Source organism: Salvia hispanica, chromosome 2 (genome assembly GCF_029641045.1).
Source record: "Salvia hispanica isolate PSC_SH4W2 chromosome 2, Shi_PSC_v1, whole genome shotgun sequence".
NCBI classification, from domain to species: domain Eukaryota; kingdom Viridiplantae; phylum Streptophyta; class Magnoliopsida; order Lamiales; family Lamiaceae; genus Salvia; species Salvia hispanica.
The window spans coordinates 20,984,852-21,004,519 of NC_142693.1; the positions used below are offsets into that span (position 1 = coordinate 20,984,852).

A 19,668-nucleotide genomic window follows, 5' to 3' on the forward strand; every position below is an offset into this window, starting at 1 on the left:
CCCAGAAACATGGACCATCCGCGATCATCGGTTGGATTTCTTTGTCCCAGAGGAGGAATATAGTAAGTTCAGATTTGAAATTTTACAAATCGTTCACTTAAACTAAACTTTACAAGGCACCGGGGTTGACTGTGATTTAAAAAATTGTTTGTTTGTGAAATTGTTTTAGGGTTTTAATTTGTGATTTTTCTGGTTCTATTTGTGATATTTTGGAATTTTTCTAACTGTATACAAACCCTAACAGGGGATCGTCCGTGGATGTTTTCCGTTGCTTTTCATCATGGAGGGTCAATGTTCGAAATAAATGGACAGAAGAAATATGTTGGGGGGCATTTGACATACTTTGATTTTTGCAATATTAACCAATTCGAGCTTTTAGATCTGTCCAGTATGGTGTTACGGTTGGGGTATGATAGGAAAACCGTTTGTGAGTTCTATTACGTTCATCCAAGGTACAGTGATGACTGTAACGGAGTTGACATAGGAGGTCCATTGCTGCCCATTATTGACGATCCTCATATGGCCTCGTTTCTCGAAGTCGCGGCTACTAACACAAAGCTAGTACACATTTATGTCGTGGAGATGACGGCGGTGGCCGCCTTACTCAAGAAGCGAAAGGAAGAAGCGGAGGAGTTTCTAGCATTTGTCAAAGCTTGTAAAAAAACCATGGTGATCATTGAAGAGATTGACGAACCAGAACCAATTGTGCCGAAGTGTAAACCCAAAAGGAGGAAACATCAGGACGACGAACAGAGGAAACCATCGACACCACCATTATTGATGCTTGAGTGGTACCCTAGGGATGTTGAGTTTGAAGAGTTTTTGACCAAAAGTTTAGAAGACAAACGTCGGGAATGGAAGAGGGAAGAGGAGGCAGCACGTAAGAATTTGATGGACGCATTTGCATCGTGTAGTGCAGAAGGAGCACAAGCCGAAGCTGTTGTGGTGGAGGTTGAAGAGAATGATGCAGTAGATGGATTTGTTGGACAAGGAGACGTCCATGCAAATGTGCAAGAGGTTGAGGTATTGTTTGTGATTGTGAGTTAAAATATTGTGTCTTCTTGAGATTTATGTTTTATATTGCGTCTATTGCAGGATGTCCCAAGCCCAAGACCGTCAGCAATTGATTCCATGTCAAGTCCTCCTACTGAAAGTGTTTCAGAGGTTGGGCTATCGTTGAATCCTTCAATTCACCCATCTGTAATAGATACACAACCTGTGGTAGAAGAAGATGTTGCAAAAGTTACAGATGTTGGGCCACAAAGCGTTTCAGAGGTTAGTACACAACTTTTTGAACTATGTTTGTGATTTGTGATTTTTATGTTTGGTATTCATATGTGATTTATCTTTTTGTCAGATGGAGCAATCAAATAACACCCACCAAGCATTACAACATGAGGTTGAACCAATAGAACACACTGAAAACGTGTCAGAGGTTAGCACACACATGCAATTGTGATTTATGTTGTATGTATGGTGTTAATTTGTGATTTCGTGTTTAAATCAGATGGGACAATCAATTCATAGCCAAGATGTACAACATGTTGAAGCCATTGACGAACCAGAATGCATGGCAGTTGACAACACTGTGTACAAGCCGAGCCTGGATTTTTTCAGACGAAGCTCAATGTCAACCGCAGTCGGAAGTTCCCATTATCGACAAGATTTCTGATGAATTGCTAATGCACGGAATTGAATGTGATGTGGAACATGCTGGAACAGAAGTACAAGCTGGACCGAAAGTACAAGTTGGATCGGAAGTGCAGGTTGAACCGGAAGTACAAGCTGGACCCGAAGTGCAGGTTGAACCGGATGTACATGATGGGCCGGAAGTAGAACCTTCAGAGGAGGAGGTATACATTCCATCGTTTGATTATGTTCCGGACGGCTGTCATCTCCATAACGAGGGACCGCCGACTGATGATGAAGATGATGAGGTTGACCATTTTATCTCGTTGGCATACATGTGCCGAGATGAGCAGCTGTTTACTTCATACTACGAATCCATTTTCCAGCAACAACATGTGAATCAGGAGCCAGAGATTGTACACCAGACGGGTGAACACGAAGACCAAACGGGGTCAAGGGGGCCAGGGGAGAAAAGGCGGAGGAAGTATTCGCCATATGTGGAAAAGATGAACATGACAGATAACCCACTTTTCGAGGAAGAACTTGTGGACGATCTACAAGATATGGATGACCTTGAAGATTTGGAGGGTTTGAAGAAAAAAGGCATAAAGTATACCCCGTTCAAGCTCCTTCCTAATGAGCTTCCGTTGTGGAAGCCTGGTCATGTTTTTAAGCATAGAGATTTCTTCTATGACGTGTTGAGGCAGTACGCAATAATGTCCAGAAGGCGGGTGCACGTGAAAAGAAATGACGGCGACAAACTTCGTGCGATTTGTAGAGGGCAAGGCTGTGAATGGTATGTTTACTTGAGGAAGCTCGAATCACACAACGGCCATGATTATGTGGTGATGAATATGCAACGCGATCACGCGCACACATGCTCCCAAGTGTTGGATCAGAAGTGGCTGACGACAAAGTGGCTAGGCGAGCGTTACATGGAAAAGATCAAAGCCAACCCTCACATTCCACTTGCAGCTATACGGCAATGTGTGGATGAAGATTTTGGGCTGAAGATAGGTAGGATGAAGGCATATCGGGCCAGAGAGCACGCACTGGACGGCATTTTCGGCTCTGCAGCTACCCAATATCGAAACTTGTTCTACTACAAAGCCGAACTGGAGCGGACGCACCCTGATTCCAGCGTACATATACAGTATGAGAGTTCGAGGGATCCTGGCGCCGTGGGTCCGAGATTCCTCAGGTTCTACTGCTGTTTAGGTCCATTGAAAAAGGGATGGAAGCTGTTATGTCGGCCAATTATATTCTTCGACGCTTGTTTCTTGCGAGGAATGTACAAAGGACAACTCATGACAGCAATGGGAATTGATCCCAACAATGGCTGGTGGCCGATTGCTTGGGCCGTGACTGAGGCCGAGAGTTATGTCCAGTGGAAGTGGTTCGTGGAATACTTGTCTGAGGACCTTGAATTGCATGCAAATGGCCCACGATTTGTGTTTATTTCTGACCAACAAAAGGTATGGCCACTATGATTTCACTATTATATAATGTACTTCGTTTGTGAATTATTTTTTTATGTGATTTTATTAATACATTATGTATGGTCAATGTGATTTTGTGCTAATGTTTGTGTTCCATTCGATGGGCAGGGTCTTGCAAAGGTGATTGTTGAGGAATTCCCACAGAGCGAGCATCGATTCTGTGTTCAGCACATATACAACAATTTCAAGAAGAGGTTCGTCGGGGAAAATTTTAAAGAGCGATTGTGGGAGATTGCCGCGAGTACTACCATCGAACATTATGTGGATAAGATGGATACTTTTCAGACCGAGTATCCACAAGCACATCATTGGCTTTCTGGAGTTGCTCCCAAAGAAAAGTGGGTGAATGCATTTTTCTCTCCACATACTTGTTGTGATGTGCTCCTAAACAACATCTGTGAGACATTCAATTCGAAGGTTGCATTGGCTCGAGAGAAAGCAATTATCAGCATGTTGGAGGACATTCGCACGAGTCAGATGGAAAGAATTCAGATCAGAGGCCAGTGGATCAAAAGCTACGACCACACAGTCCCTCCTGTTATCAAGGAGATTGTGGATAAGTGGTACTCGCGGGCTTCATCGTGGAGGGCTACATGGAATGGAGAGTCTTCGTACCAAGTAACAGGGCCGTCTGGCCAATATGTTGTCAACATGTCCTCTTTTACATGCTCTTGCAGATTGTGGTAGCTAACCGGAATCCCATGCACTCATGTGATTGCAACAATCAACAAGAATGGCGAGGATGTGATGCGATACGTCTCCCGTTATTATTTGAAGTCAACAATGATCATGTTGTACGAGAATGTCCTTTACCCAATCAATGGAGTGGACAATTGGCCGAAGAGTTCTTACGGTTCTTTGGAACTGGCGCCCCCGAGGTCAAAGCGACTGTGTGGTAGGCCAAAGAAACTGAGGCGTGAGGAGCCCCAGATTCGTCTTCATGCGGACGGAGGTGAGTCACTACGACTAACCTTCATGATGAAATGTCGCCATTGCGGTCAGGAAGGTCATAATAGGAGGACATGCAACAATGATCCTCGGACAGATGCTCAGTCTGAGGTTGGGTCGCGTGAGAGTGCTGAGAGTACTTTGCCTGAACCGTCAAACAATCGCCAATGCCAACAGGTACTATAAGCATCTACAACTATATTGTCCACTCGTACGCTCACTTCTGATATATATATTATTGCAGCCTAATGATTCGGATCCGGGACCTAGCACTCGGACCAGGGCCAGGACTCATCATCAGCGATGTGGCCGCCGCGGTGATCAAGATTGACTGTCTTACCTGCTATAAAAACTTGGTGTTTGTTTGGGATGGTTTCAGTGTTCGTATGTCACAAAACTAGTGGTTTTTGGATTTGGTTAATATTTTGTGGCAGTGATTATATGATATGTATGTTAACGATGATGATATATTTCGTGGCAGTTTGTAGCAAATTAATCTAGTATTTTGGTTAATTTTTGTGGCAGTGATTTGTAGCAAATTACTCTAGTATTTTGGTTAATTTTTGTGGCAGTGATTTGTAGCAAATTACACTAGTATTTTGGTGGCATTTATGATATATTTTGATGGCATGTGATAGAGTACTTACTCTATTTTGTCGGGGTTTTTTCAATTGAGGATATAGTTGTAATTTCAGTCATAGTTTCGTAACTTCATTCGTGATTTCAGTCATTCTTGAAAAACTTCAATCGTGATTTAGATTGAAGTCATAGTACAATACTTAACTTCATGTAACTTCATTTGTCATTTGTTAGAAAACACAACATAGCTTATAATTGTAGAAAAATTACAAAGCATAACAACAAGATTGTGATCTTTAACTTTCGGGAAGTAGTTGTTGTCTTAGTAATTTGTAGTGTCAATGCTTCACACTCTTCAGTTTTCATGGCCAGTTGTAACTTCATGGCTTCAAAATCATCGGTTTTCATGCGCAATTTCTCTTGCAGAACACCTTCAAGTAGCGATTTGGCTCTAAGCTCAGATTCGAATTGGTCTCGTTCAAGTTTCACTCTCTGAAAGTAACTGTCTTGGCTTGGGGATAGACCCGCGTCAACCCATCAAAAAAACTTGCAATCATCTTCCTGCATACTACTTTGTCATTAAACTTTCTGCCAACAAAAATAATGGAAAAATGAAAAAAATACATGATTTTAACCTTCCATATTGGGCAGTGATAGTAACGTCTACCCGGGTTAGCAGCCGTCCTAGATGTCACAAGCTCAGCCTCAAAATCGTGGTTACAATTCACAATTTCGGGACGAGGCCAATTCCAATTGAAGCTTGACCCGAAAGACTGAGAAGAAGAAGACCAACACGACCTGAATTCAATTCAACATTACAAATTCCAGATCAGCATTGCAATGTCGCAGAAATATAGCAGAAAACATAAAATCATTATTCCAGATGCCCAACTCCCAACAACCATAAACTTCAACAAAGAATTGCAAAATAAAATTCCCGAAACCCGACTGTAACCCTACAAAACCTGACTTGACTTGCCAAAATAAAATTCAACCAAGAATTGCAAATTAATTTGAATGATATTCTAAAAAACATCAACAACAAATCACTATTGCTCGCTCAAATGAAATCCCCTAAAATGTGGATACCACCCTAACCCTACCAAACACAATTGCAAATAAAACCCCTAACTCGCTGCCGCCAATCAATCTACCAGTCTAAAATCTACCAGTCTAAAGAGAAAGGAAAATCGCAAACTTTACAACTTACAAAAAACAAACAGCAGAAGAAGTAAAAAGGTCGAGTTAGGTATGGTGATATTTGGGGTTCACAAGGAGAATAAGAACAAAAAGTATTACAGAGGAGAAGAGGAACAAAAATTATTAGAGAGGAGAATAAGAAAGAAAGAAAATAGGAGAATGGAAAAATAGAGTCTATGCTTTTTTTAAAATCTGCTTGCATTGCAGTAAGTAGGTGTGCAGAATAGGGCTGCAGAATAATGCAGGTTTTGTTCGTAAAGAGACTAAATTGCCCTACAGCCAATTTGGGCATTTTCGTCCGAAAAATGGCAAAAAACACAAGGTTTGTGATTATATATTTTGTTAGATACCTCTGGTGGGATTTTTAAAAGTTAGGAGTATTCGATGAAACAAGTCGAAAAATTAGGGCCCTCTAGTGACATTCGCTCTATTTATTTTATTGGGTTGTGTGAAATTAAATCAATGAAGAATGAGTGGTGGATATAATTGATTATAAGTGCAATATTTTGTCACGAAATGGTATTATAAGAAATGAAAAGTTTACCTCAAGTTTTAGTTTATGTGCCATTTTCTAGTTTCAATTTCAAAATACAAGGTCTTTGGGTTTTATTTATTTTATTAGGTTATGTATATATGACAATGACAGTGTGGAAATAATTATGATTATAAATGCAATAATTTGTTTATTTTATGTGCGAATATCTGATTTCAATTTTATTTTAGAGCATCTACAATGGCCCGGATTAGTGGCCGAACTATAGTCCACCACATCAATATTTCTTAGCCTGGACTAGTCTCTTGCAGTGGTGCGAACTAGTGTTCGCCCTTTCAATATTGTTTTCAAATAATAAATAGCAAAATATAATATACTACTCCCTCCGTTTCATTATAGATGTGTCATTTTACCATTTCGGGAAGTTTCTTCATAGTTGAGTCATTTCCTTATATGGTAACTTTTTTCTCTTTCTTACTTTACTCTCTCTTACTTTATTCACTCTACTTTATTCACTTTATACTTTATTCTCTCTACCTTTCCATCTCTCTTACTTTTTTATCTATTTATTTAACACACTCAACATTCATTTCTTAAACTACGTGCCGAAAAGTTCTGCCTTAACTATGAGGGAATGGAGGGAGTATAAAACACAACAAATCTAAATAAAACACGTACATTAATTGAAGAAAACAAAAAATGACAAACGAATAATAAACGTCAGAATTAAAAACAAAATGTTGAGTTTTAGCTAGGATTATTCAAGACATATTTACCACTAGGCTAAACATAATTTGTATTGAAATAAAAAGAAGTTATATATAAAGCAACAAAAACTCTTTTTAAGTGTAAAACAAACTAACATCGAAATCACATGGAAACTTGGAATTGAAAACCTATTTATAAAACAACATTTATCTCACATCCAAGTCACAATGAAAGTTGGAGTTCAAAACATATCTATAAAATGTTTATTCAAGCAATGCAACTTGCTCATCTAGCATGAAGGATTATATTCTACAAAATATAATCTTTCACTAATTCACAGATCTGTCTTTTAGTAAGGATCGTTGTGAAATTATATATTTTAAAAAAAATTAATTTAAAAATTGATTTTTGTAATTAGAATTTGGTTTTTCTAATTGATTTTTAACTAAAAATTGATTTTTATAATAAAAAATTGATTTTTTTATAATTAAAAATTTATTTATTTTAATCGTCTGTCATCTGTGATCCCGCAGTGGGTGGACGAGGAGACGGATGACGGTCAGGTGCCCCTTCGTCCATGCCCGAAGGTTTGTCCGGACCGATGTTCGCATGCTCGTGCGTCGCCTTGCAAGGGCCAAACGAGCGCGGATGGCCTATCATTCGGACGAAAATCGAGCCATTGTGGATGCTCTTACAAAAAACGGTTCCTGCACGTTCAGTTTCATGTTTTACAAAAAAGAAATGTTTTCTTTGGATAATGTCATACCTTAGTTTTTTGAATTTTAGTGAATCAACATTTATTTTTATTCTCTCTGCCCATTTCCTGTCTAGTTGAAAACAGATTTACTAATATTTCAATTGTATTTTCAAAAATTTCGTAAGTTAGTTCAATTGGTTTTGTCACCTATGTCGTCCTGCCTAATTTAGTTGAGTCGATTATCATGTCTAAAGTTGTGTTTTGTTTAGCAATGAAATGGTGCATATAGTAGAAAACTTAACTATCAAATTGACACTCCATCTATTAGGAGTAGTAAATATAGATCGCATATTTGCAGTACCTTGTGATGATAAATACAGTAGCATAAAAACTTTATTTTAACTGAGGCAATTTTCATTTTTTTGATACTAATTCTTTTTCATTTTACCTCTTTGAACCTCAACACTAAATTTGTCCACTATTATTAATAAAGCAATTATATTATTAAAAACCTTAACATACAAATTAAAATATTATGTAGTAGTAGTAATTAGTAATACTAATTAGATTATATCTAAATGAAACTAGTACAATTTCTAGACCAAATCTACAAAAACGACTTCGTTATAAAAAGAGTTTATTTATGCCCAAATACACTTTAAACTCGTAATTGTGCATGTAGTCCTCGTAAGTCACAAATAATTGCGGATATTTATTAAACACAAAATATAATGGCTCTCTTTTTTAAAGTGAGTTTTTTAGCCCTTGTATAATTAAGTTAACGCAAAATAAATCATTCAATTACTTTTCGTAAAATCCAATCAAATAAATTTAATCTTCACCGTATGGTTGGTTAATAAAAGGTTTACGTTCGTATATGTCTTTATCAACAATAAAAAGAAATTGTCACACTTTAACCACATGAGTTTACTTGTGCTTTGTTTCTAAATGTAAACCAATATATATTTTACTTCTTCCATTATGAATTAAATTGAGCAAAATTTATGCAGCCATATTATGATTTATATCAAACAAGATTATTTTAATAAAATTCATTAAAAATAATAAATTAATAATTCTTAAAATATAATCCTGAAACAGTCCGCCTTTACTACGTAGTTCAATAACGAGATTTGAGTTGAACTGCCATCAAATCAAAATCTTTTGACAAAATACAAATTAAACTCTTAAAATCCAATAAAAAAAAATCAGTTTTTACTATGTACATAGTTCATAAAACATTTGAGTAGATCTATCACTCAAGGCAAAATCGTTGACAAATTATAAATTTAAAATAAATTTATAAATAGAGTATCTTTTAAACCAATATTGCATATTTGTATCCTACACACCACTAACTAATTTTTCTAAAAATAAACGCAGCCACGTGAGAAATCATTGCTTCAATATATAATGATAGATCAATAATAAAGTTTCCACCTACCTCTTGTGATTCTCCTCCATCTCTCCACTACATTTATCTTTGCCCAGACAAATCATGTTAGATTTTATAAAACTATTTTAAGGACCCGTAGTAAATACTTTTAGATTTTATTGAGTAACTAGTACCACACTCGCACGATGCACGGTCAATTTTATTTTCTTCACACTTATTTTATACTATAAAATAATTTTACGAAATGTTAAAAAAATATGATAGTAGGAAATCTAAAATCATAAATATATAAAATAAAAAATTTATTAGTCTATTCCTATGAGACGGAAAAAGTATAAAAAATGTAAAACCAAACAATTTTTTTTTATAAAAGAAAATGTTCACCAATATATTGATCGGTGAATTGGGAAAAAAATAGATGCATGAATGTCATTGTATATTATTTTCATTTAATAATTATAAATACAATATTTTTTATATTTTTTATTTTGGATGGTTAAATAACTTTAAATTTAAAGGTCGAGCCATAGAATTATAAATATAGTATTAAAATTCGATAAGGCAGTTTAATATAGTACTTAATTTACAGCTAAAAAAACTTTAATCAACCTCAACATGACTATCATTTCGTGTATTTAATGCAGGAGATTGTGTGGCCGATTTGTTTGCATCCATTTCCATAAATCTCCATTTTTTGTAACTCACGTATATTATATAGACCATTATTTCAAATAGAATTATTCCTCCTTTCCTATTATATAACACAATTTTGTAACTCACGTATATTATATAGACCACTATTTCAAATAGAATTATTCCTCCTTTCCTATGATATAACACAATTTGTCCCATGGATTTAATTTGTCCCATGGATTTCGCTCCCTCCAAGTCAATGAAATCAATCCCATTATTTCCATAATTATTTAGTTGGTACTCGGATAGGGCAAATGTCATTATGTTAGGCAAGACTTTCATGTAAAAATACATAAAAATATATTTTCTAGATATTTACATGAAATATTTAAAATTTTAGAAACCAATATTATAATAGATTATAGGCAAAAAATGTTAACAAATGCCAATATACTCCAGAGTAATAATTCACAGTTTATTAATACTATTCACAGTCTAATATACTTACCCTATGAAATAAAGTAATAGTAATGGAAAAATGTATCAACGCTTAAGAAATATAGAAATATTTTAGAATTTCAAGGAAGGTTTGTGTTAAAATGGCAACCCCTTTTAAAGTGACACCGTGACACCACTTATACAACAATATTATAAACGCTACACAACAATATTCAATACGCTAGCATGTTGGATATTGCTGTCCAAGAAAAATTGTTGTATAGTGTACAACATATTGCTGGCCGTCTTTTTTAACTTTTTTTTTTTTGCCACATAACATCTTATTATTCGTCCACGTGTACAAATGATTTGGCTAAAAATGGTGGTATGATGTTATTTTAAGAGGTGGTGGCACCCTAACATTCTCCTTTGAATGAATAAAGAAATATAAAAATATTTTGGACTTTCGTACCATCAATAATGAAAATGAATATATGGAGTACTACAAACGTTAGTTGAGCCACCACCACCATCACCACATGTACACTAAATACTCTTCTCATATTGTTCTACAAATTTCAAATCCTTTGTCACCGCAACCTCCAAAACTGACGTTAATTCTATTTTTCCAACATGCTTGTCAAATGAAGACCGACTTTAATTCTAGGTTACATATAGGTTACATGATATTGCAAAAAAATATGAATATCTTTAATATAAAAAATAAATCAAATCATAAGCTGATAAAGAATACAATTTGCATATTAAATTAAAAATCATAAATATTAGAGAAACGATGATACACAATATAGACATGCCTTTGATTACAGGAATTCAAATTTATAGAAAATGTAATAACTTTTGGCATTCTTCTCAATATTAATTATTTGCAGTTATCGTAATGTCATTTATTATGGAATAATTTAAATAAATAATTGATGCTTCAAAAATAATTTGACCTTTCATATGATGTAACTGCAAAATTAATTTAAAAGTCCTTTAATCACACGTTTTTAATCTTAATCACACATTTAGAGATCCGTTAATCATATATTTTTTTATATTAATATAATATTTAAGTTACTATTACTATATTTAATAATGGACATTTGTTACATACTATTTGCAGATTGAATGCCTGAGTTAAAAAAAAAAAGTAACGGCCAAGTAAATATGAGTTTTAATCCTCATCATTCTTATATAGTAACTGCAATCACGCTATACATATATTTTGCATCATTGGGTGCAGTTAAATGATATAATTTCACTCATTTAATCTTCATTCTCTACATTGATTATGACATATTTCACAAATATTAAAATTCATCCCATAATTTATAAATATTTCAAAAAAAAGGGTCAAAATTCGCCTTTTATATATACTAGTATCACACTCGTGCGATGCACGGATCAATTTAATTTCATCATAATAATATCGTATTCTGAACTAATTACATAAAACCAGATATAATTATATGATCTCATGGTTAAAAAAAAACACAGATGTGTAAAATAATTTAAAATGAACAACCCCAAAACATATAATTAAACAACTTTATAAATCAACAAAGTGCTTTAAGAATCACAGATGTGTAAAACAATTTAAATGACCATTTTATTCCCTATCACAAAACAGTAATCATAGTTCTATATTGTGTTAATCTCTACCACAAAACAACAATCATAATCTTTTATTGTATTAATAGACAACATAAATGCTTCAATATCATACACATCAAAAAGTAGAGATAATCATCAATCTAAAGATTCAATAAAATATAAGTATGCGGCATAAAAAATTTACTATATAATAACAATATATTCGTTCACAAGGTTTGGAAAACTTATTTGCATCAACCTCCTAGATATACAAATTAAAATTTTCATTACATTCACATAATCTCTCTCACGAAATAAAAGATACTCCAACTATATTGCTTATAATAATTGTGCATGAAAATTATTTCCAAAGTCAATCCCAACACTTAAAACTCAAAACCCAAGACTAAAAGAGTTACAAAATAAATAAATAAAACATTAACTAAACATAAACACATTGTCAAATCTTCTTCTTCACTCAGATGTTAATTTCTTCTGCAATATGCTTCTGCTACAACTTACGTATCCATCTCATTTCCTCCTTATTCTCGATCAATTGGAGATTCGATATCAAATTTCACTGTCTCAAAAGGTTTAGATTATTTTAAATTTTAGATTAATAATTAAAATAAAGAAAATATTGGCAGCTCAATATCAATTATCGAAATAAACTACAAATCTCATACTTACATGAAATTATTTAAAATCTATGCTTAAACAATTACTTCCAACACCACAATCCACGTAGTGTATATAATTCCTGCAATTACATAAATAATGAAAATTAATCAAATCTATCCAATCGAAAGGTGAACCCAAAGAATAAAGTTTATCGGAAATTCAGTGATATATAATAGAAAATAGAAAATAAAGAGTGAGTGAATTTATAACTACCACATGCCATATTTTAATCATAAAAAAAAGAATTAGGATCTTAATTTAAATGAAAATAAATATCAAATAAGACGTTATATATATAAAATAACTAATCACAATGTTATTTTTTGCTGATTACCTTCTCACCCAAGCTTCCTTAAACTCGATAATGAACTACAGCCGAACAATTAGGGCCATCTACACACCCAAAGACCACTATAATGATCTCACCATTTACTTTTTACATACACCCTCTAGCATATCAAAGAAAATGAAATGTACCGGTTGTTTGAAAATTCTTGTCGTACAATTACTACACACAACTATTGCAATGAAGATAACTTTAACGGCCTTTTTCTTTTGCCAAACTTGACGTAAGAATGTTATGGAATACAATATGGTATTTGCATCTATGGACCATATATTTATAGTCATAGATTTAAATAGGATAGATTAATTCTCTTTATGTAATTTAATATTTTATTTAAAAGAACCGTTACAATAATCATTGTGTTAGTATTTATTAAGAATTTTATGTTAAATTGTCAAAATTTTAAATGGATGTTAAAAGGAAATACATTTTGTAGCCCATTTTCCATGGTCAAAGGAATTGAAACGATTCTTTCCATATTTAAATATTTATGCACTCATCAACATAAATATTAGTATAATTTCCACATTAATATGGTTAAACGGATGAGGATTCTACAGCTTACATAGTCAAACTAATACAATAATTATGAGTAATCGGCAGTTACAATATTATCATGACTTAATTCAAGGTATAATGATACACAAATTAAATAGTACAAAATTACAATCAAAATCCAAAATTTATACATATTTAAAAATTTACCCAAAATTAACAAATATTCAAAATATGGCCAAAACTCGTCTTTTATATATGTATAGATGTATGTATAGATAGATAGATATAGATTAAAAGGTTCGATCGTACTAAATGTTTAGATTTCACAAAATATTTTAAGAATTTATTTGATAATAAGATGTATGGATTACTAAATAATAAAAAAGAAAGATAGATAAATAACAGATTTGAAAGTATTTTAAAGAAATTATATTGATAAGGACAAATAATAGAGTAATAAAGCGTCGTAAGGGTGCATTTGGAGACTAAAATAATAAAACAAAGATAAATGAAGAATCGTTTTTATTAAATATTTTAAAGATTTATTTTATTAATAAGATGTAATGTAATATAGTAAAAAAAGAAAAGAAGAAAATAGTTTCCATTGAGGATTTGATTATAAAATTGTAGATTTGTTGAATAATACTTTGTTATTGAATCTTTTATTACAAGAAGTGAAAACAAATAGTATTACCATATTTATTTCTATTTTCTGTTTTTACAAAGTTGGGATATTACAATAAATGCCCTCAAATTTGAACTCCTATAAATACCCCACCATTTTTCCCTACTCAAAAACATTCCAATATTCTCAAACATATATATATATATATATATATATATATATATATAGAGAGAGTTGAAGATGAAGAAGGGTGTTGAGGCCTTGTTTATGATGGTTGTAACGGCAGTGGCGCTGGTGCATGACACTGCGGCCGTGACGTGCAACCCGTTGGAGATCGCAATTCCGTGCAGTGGGGCGGTCCAGTTGGGCAAGGATCCGTCGCCCACGTGCTGTGCTAAGCTCAAGGAGCAGCTGCCTTGCTACTGCCACTACATCAGGGACCCTCTCTTCAAGCCTTACGTCGACTCTCCTAAAATTCTTGCCGCCTGCGGCATCCAGCCTCCGACTTGCTGATTTCTTTGATCTTCTCTTTATTGTTCCAATTTTTAGGGTTTTTGAATCTTGGTTAATAAAATGATATTCTAAGTGAGGTTATTTGCATGATTTTGTAGAAAGGGGGAAGAATCAAGAATAATAATAATAATAAATGAATGAATGAAAAATAACTTGTGATTTGAATGGTTTATTATTTAATTTGAACGTATATATATATATCGAAAAGGCAAAGTGCCACAATATAATGTAAATAATGTGTTATATTTTCGAATTGAATAAACATGTGATAACAAAAGATGAATTTTATGCATTACTACATCGTATCTAATAGTTAGCATACTTTTAGTTGGGGTTTGTAGGAGATGATCGATGCCGACTCCAATTACATTTGCTATGACTTTGGTGTATTATTTTAATTATAATTTGCAGAGAATTTTTTGTGACAATCTCACTTCTATTATTACTAGTCGTCGCTCTAAACGATGACATGTCAGATAATTGCACTATTTTCGCTGCTTTAACTTTCCTGATTTCATTTTAATTCTACCCATACGTTGGTTGATTGAACCATATGTAGCCGAATTTTGTCGTTGGTTAAAAAAGTTGAACAACTATTTAAGTTAATTTGTGATATATCATATCATATGTCAAGTTCAAAATTCATGGAAAAAAAACAAATTGTTAAAAAGTTTCGTGATACTTCCTCCGTCCCACTTTAGGAGTCTCATTTGAGTTTAGCATAGGTTTTAAGAAATATAAAGGAAAATTGGTGAAAAAAGATAATAAAATGTGGGTCCTATTTTTATAGTACATTAATTTTATAATAAAATGTGAGTGTAAAAAGTTTAGTGAAATGTGAGGCCTATTAGCATTTATGGAATATTCCAATCGGGACTCCTAAAGTGGAACACCTAAAAATAGTAAACCGGGACTCCTAAAGTGAGACGGAGGAAGTATTAATTAGATGTCAATGTCCCTAATAAATATGATTAAATGCAATAATTTGTCAATGAAAAAATTATTATTAGAAATGAAAAGGTTATTCCTTCAAGTTTGAGTTCATGTACCTTTTTCAAGTTTAAATTTTAATTAGGAGCCAAATTAAGGTCTTTGGGTTTTGTTTATTTTATGTGCAAATATCTGATTTCACTTTTATTTTAAGCTCACAACGATCCTGCACATTCAAATTCATGTTTTTAAAAAAATGTTTTCTTTGGATAATGTCATATCTTAGTTTTTTGAATTTAAGTGAATCAGCATTTATTTTTATTTTCTCAACCCATTTCTTGTGTAGTTGGAAACAGATTTACTAATATTTCAATTGTTTATTTTCAAAAATTTCGTAGGTTAGTTCAATTGGTTTCGGTTACCTTTGTCCCGCCTAATTTAGTTGAGTTGATTATCATATCTAAATTTGTGTTTAATTTAGCAATGGAATAATGCATTTAATAGAAAAGTGAACAATCAAATTGATACTCCATCATTATCTAGTAAATGCAGATTGCATATTTGCAATACCACGTTAATTATAATAAATAGCATCAGAAGTTTCTACGTAAAAACTTTATTTTATTTGAGGCAGTTTTTTTTTTTTTTTTAATTTTTGATACTATTTCTTTTCCATTTTAACCTCAAGGCTAAATTTGTCCACTATTATTAATAAAGCAATTATAAAATTGGGATTCAAAATTATTGTAATACTCCTCTTCATATTTGAGTATATTATTAAAAACCTTAACGTACAAAAAGTTATATAATCTGTAATACTAATTAGTTTATATCTAAATGAAACTAGTAATTTCTAGACCAAATCTAAAAAACGACTTCGTATAAAAAGTGTTTTTTTATGCCCAAATTTACAACTTTAAACTCGTAATTGTGCAGGTAGGCCTCGTAAGTCACGAGTCAGTTATGTCTAAAATATGAACAAAGTAGTAATTTATTGCGGATATTATTAACCAAAAAGTACAATGGCTCTCTTTTTTAAAGTGATTTTTTTTTTTTTGCTCTTGTTTATAATTAAGTTAACGCAAAATAAATCATTAAACTTTTCGTAAACTCCAATCAAATAAATTTAATCTTTACCGTATAGTTAGTTAATAAAAGGTTTACGTTAGTATGTATTTATCCATAATAAAAGAAATTGACACACTTTAACCATATGAGTTTACTTGGTGCTTTTTTTTGTAAATGTAAACCAATAGATTTTTGCCTTCTTCCACTATGATTTGAATCGAATAAAATTTTATACGGCCATATTATATCAAACAAGATTATTTTATTAAAATTCATAAAAAAATACTGTAATACATTAATAATTCTAATTAGTATGTAAATTATTTTACCTATTAACCAGTTTCTTAATTAATTCATTTTCTCGCATTATTCCCGCTAATATAAATTATTACTACACAGTTCTATGTATAGAGACATTTGAGTAGAAATCATCAAGTAAAATTCTTAAAATATAACCCAAAAATAATAAGCCTTTACTAAGTAGTTCGATAAACAGATTTGAGTAGAACTACCATCAAATCAAAATCTTTTGACAAAATAAACTCTTTAAATCCAATCCAAAAAATCAGTCTTAGTTTAGTAGTACATATATAGTTCAATAAAGACATTTGAGTAGATCTATCATCAAGGCAAAATCTTTGAAAAATACTATAAATCTAAAATAAATTTGAGTAGTGATTTAGAGACATAATGTCTCCAAGCCATAATATCCCTATGTCTTTTTTACATAAGATTAATTCAAATATGGACTAATATACCCTAATTGGATTATACATGCCAAATTAAATTAGATATATATCCGTATTGATTTTAGCTAAATTGTAATATTCCGTTTTTATTAATGCATTAGATTAGACATTATTTTTACAAATATTAGGCAGATTTTTATATTTTCTTTAAGTAGTACGTACTATTAGGAAGCTAGTATATTTTATTACTATATTATTTTTATATCTTAAATATATTCGTAATGTGCTTTGTATAAGTTTGATTTTCTTTCTATTTTTTATACTTTTTATATACCATTAGTTAGTTTGTATTTTAATTTTTATATAGGATATACTCCGTATTTTGTATTTTATTTTTTATTTTGTGATTATAATATTGTTAGTTTTACATAATATGACTTGTTTTCTTAATTGTGCTATAAAATAAGTAATTATTTTAATTTTATAATATGTATGACTTTGAAGTTGAATATTATGGTGATAATAACTCAATTTTTTTAATTTTAAAAATAGTAAATTATAAATGAGTTAATAACATATGATTATATTTTTTTATTAAGATATGACTATAGCATTTCAAAAATGAAGAATTAAATGAAATTAAATTTGGGATTGTAAAGAATTACAATAAAATCTATGAAATTCCTAAAATCAAAATCACAAACTTAATTTATACCAATAAATCAAAAGTGTGAACAAATTTCCGCAAATAAAAAGGGTACTAATTGCAGTGGACGGACCAAAATTAATATGTCCGAAAGAGCAAATATTAAATTTATATGTTTTGTAAAATTATTAAAGCATTTGATTATTTAATATTTTAAAATTATTTGTTTTATTATTTTTTCATATTAATGGAAAATAGCTAAAAATTGATAAACTTTTACTTATACATTCATTAATTTATTTTTCCAGCAAATTAAAAAAATAAATAAATCAACTATGTATAAAAATTATTCCCTTAGACAAATAATCTTCGAACTTATATAGAAATGTATTGGAATATTAATCCATATCTTCCATATATATAGTTCTCATAATGAAGTCATCTTATTTATATCATACGTAATTAATACCCCTTATTCAAAATTTTCATTTTCTAAATGTAGGGGCAAAAATGAACCTTTATAAATTACAAATTTTATTAAAAATAAAATATAATGTAATATTACTATTTAATCCTCATTATGACATTATGGATTGGAGACATTATATCTGTAAAATATTTTCCAATAAATTTATAAATGGAGTATTTTTCCAATAAATTTATAAATGGAGTATCTTTTAAACCAATATTGCATATTTGCCTGCCATTACTAACTAATTTTTCTAAAAACAAACGCAGCCACCTTAAATCGTTGCTTCATTACTATATATAGTATAATGTCAGTTCAATAATAAAGTTTCCACCTACTTCTCTCCACTACATTTATCTTTTCCCACACAAATCATGTTAGATTTTGTAAAGTATTTTAAGTAATTAAAAGGTTCGTACTAAATGGTTAGATTCCACAAATTATTTTAAAGATTTAATTTGATAATAAGATGCATGGATGAATAAAAAAGAAAAAAAGAAAGATAGATAAATAAATAATAGATTTGGAAGTATTTTAAAGAAATTATATTGATAAGAACAAATAATAGAGGAATAAAGTGTTGTAAGGGTGCATTTGGAGAGTAAATTAATAACATAAGATAAATGAAGAATCATTTTTATTAAATATTTTAAAGATTTATTTTATTTATAAGATTTAATGTAGGGGAATAAAGTGTTGTAAGGGTGCATTTGGAGAGTAAATTAATAACATAAAGATAAATGAAGAATCATTTTTATTAAATATTTTTCAGATTTATTTTATTAATAAGATGTAATAAAGTAAAATAAAGAAAAGAAAAAATAAGTTTCCATTGAGGATTTGATTCTAAATTTTTAGATCCGTTGAGTACTAATACTTTAACTATTAGGTTATTAAATCTTTTATGACAAGAACTGAAAACAAATAGTATTACTATATTTTTACATTCAGAAGTGACTATTATAATATTTTTCGATTAAACTCTAGGGATATTTAGACTGTCCGAAACATTCGAACCCCCATTATATCCCCTAAATCCGCCACTGCCTTCTCATTGTCGTCCTCAACATCCGACGCTAATTGAAGATTTTCCGTACTTATTAGACGTAGCAAAATAAAAAAAAGTAAGACTATTATTTATGAACAAAGTATTTTATCTATCCCAAAATAATATCACAATTTCTTTTTCTTTTTTCATTTTTTTTTTCATTTTTCTTATTTGTAAACAATAAATGCTACTAATACTCCAAGTAACCATCTTGTCTCTTCTTCCATTATTACTTTAATACTAACTTTTTTCAATTTTTATAAATACATTAAATTACTTTTTCTTTGTTTATTTAACTCGTTAAACACCATCTCCTAAAATAAACATAATATCAAC

The 19,668-nt window shown here is 31.4% G+C and overlaps 1 long non-coding RNA gene and 1 pseudogene across 1 annotated transcript; one reads left to right on the plus strand and one right to left on the minus strand.

The window, feature by feature from the left end:
• Positions 1–12,085: 12,085 nt before the first annotated feature.
• LOC125199584 (uncharacterized) lies at positions 12,086–12,877 on the minus strand. Its single transcript, XR_007172606.1, has 3 exons — positions 12,835–12,877; positions 12,510–12,579; positions 12,086–12,399 (listed from the first exon to the last, which is right to left on the minus strand). It is a non-coding gene; the product is annotated as an uncharacterized LOC125199584 (long non-coding RNA).
• Positions 12,878–14,190: 1,313 nt separating this feature from the next.
• Positions 14,191–14,647, plus strand: LOC148931787 (non-specific lipid-transfer protein 2 pseudogene; annotated as a pseudogene).
• Positions 14,648–19,668: the final 5,021 nt, after the last annotated feature.